The sequence below is a fragment of the Heterodontus francisci genome, unplaced genomic scaffold (genome assembly GCF_036365525.1).
Source record: "Heterodontus francisci isolate sHetFra1 unplaced genomic scaffold, sHetFra1.hap1 HAP1_SCAFFOLD_61, whole genome shotgun sequence".
Lineage (NCBI taxonomy): Eukaryota > Metazoa > Chordata > Chondrichthyes > Heterodontiformes > Heterodontidae > Heterodontus > Heterodontus francisci.
This window is the reverse complement of record NW_027141441.1, coordinates 3,921,057-3,922,887: the sequence shown is the minus strand read 5'-3', so window position 1 is coordinate 3,922,887 and position 1,831 is coordinate 3,921,057. Positions and strand designations below refer to the sequence as shown.

The 1,831-nt window shown below is 44.6% G+C and overlaps 1 non-coding gene across 1 annotated transcript; it reads right to left on the bottom strand.

Moving 5' to 3' along the window:
• Window positions 1–358: 358 nt before the first annotated feature.
• Window positions 359–430, bottom strand: trnat-ugu (transfer RNA threonine (anticodon UGU)). The gene has a single exon. It is a non-coding gene; the product is annotated as a tRNA-Thr (tRNA).
• Between the last annotated feature and the right edge of the window lie 1,401 nt (window positions 431–1,831).

The following is a 1,831-nucleotide window of genomic DNA, read 5'->3' as shown; positions in this document are numbered from 1 at the left end:
CCCTGAAAGGTCAGTGGAAGCAGATTCAATGGGAACTCTAAATGGAATTGTATATATACCTGACATGGAAAATATAACAGGGCAATGGGGGAAAGGACAGGAGTGTGGGATGTGGGATTAATAGAATAGCTCTGTTAAATATCAAGCAAATGCACAGTAATAAGGTTCAGTGCTTGGACCTCAGATATTTTCACTCCATCAATGGCAGAGAAGGCTCAAGGGACCATGTGGCTACTCCTCATGTTCTTCCCAGTGTCCAGGATAAAGTGCAACATCACACTGATTTCCAGATGGCTGAAACAAATGCAACAGACATCTATTCTGGAAACATAACATTTAAAGTGAGAAACTAATCATGAGGCATGTACGGGGATTGAACCCGTGATCTTCAGTTTACAAGACTGACGCCTTACCACTTGGCCACCATTCCTTTTGCTAATCAACACCTGAGGCTCCAGAGGAGGATTTGTGATTCTTTTTCAATTTGGTTGAAACAGCATCGAGAAACATGCACAAAAATCAAGAGGGATTGTGGAATGGGTAACAGATCAGCCTCATTTCCATCATCAGCATCATGAAATCTTCATTCAGACATTCCATTCCCATCCTCAGCTTTTCTCACATCTGTACAATAATATAAGAGTGGACATTGGGTTGTTACTGGGCAGATTATATAAATAGACTGTGTGCATCATCACAGGAAGTGATGTAATATAATCTGGACGGCACCTCATGGAGAGTTGTCGATGAAACCTTCAATGCAAGATGTGCAGAGTAAACTCAGGTTATTTTAACCGTCAGATTCTTATAAATTGTGTACTAAGCCTTGACAGATATCAGAACATTATATGGGGGCCGCAGTAAACCAAAGCGAAGATGGAGAAATCTTTGCTTGCACCTTTGAAAAGGTCACTGGACTGAACCAAGCCGAGGAGTGGCCGAGATGTTTCCAGAACTTTGCAAGGTATTGTACTGCATCGGGTCTCGTGCAGAAGCCAGACATGGAGCAGGTCAGTCCGCTATTGTCTGCAATGGAGGGACTGTGCAGGCAACATCCTCATGAAGAACAGAAGGCTACGTGTGAAGAAGTTATTAAGACACTCAAGACCTATTTTAATTGAGGAAAAAAATGTCATCGTGGAGCCAAAGTTAAAACGCTGCATTTACTGACAACGCAACCACCATGTGACGCTGTACTAGCACATGCGCAAATGCAGCCTCTTCCACTGAAACGTCACTGTCTGTGACATTCAGGCAGCTGCCAGGATTAAAGATGGAGCTACTCAATTTATCACAGAAAACAACTTCGACCTAAAAATCCCCTCAAAGGTTGCCATCGCCGCCTCCATCCCACCCTCAACAGTCCCCCGCTCCCTCTTGCGCATTCGCCAGTTATCCAGTACCAAGTCATCTTAATTCACCTAAAGTGAATTACTTTCGGAGCAGTGACTGTCATTTCATAAGCAAATATGGCACAGTGGCACAGTGGCGTGCACTGTAGCCTCACAGCTTCAGCCACCCGGGTTCATTTCTGGGTACTGCCTGTGTGGAGTTTGCAAGTTCTCCCTGTGTCTGCATGGGTTTTCTCTGGGTGCTCCGGTTTCCTCCCACAAGCCAAAAGGCTTGCAGGTTGGTAGGTAAATTGGCCATTATAAATTGCCCCCAGTATAGGTAGGTGGTAGGGAAATGATGGGATGTGGTAGGAATATGGGATTAGTGTAGGATTAGTATAAATGGGTGGTTGATGGTCGGCACAGACTCGGTGGGCCGAAGGGCCTGTTTCATTGCTGTATCTCTAAAAAAATATATCTACACAAAGGACACGTTTTGG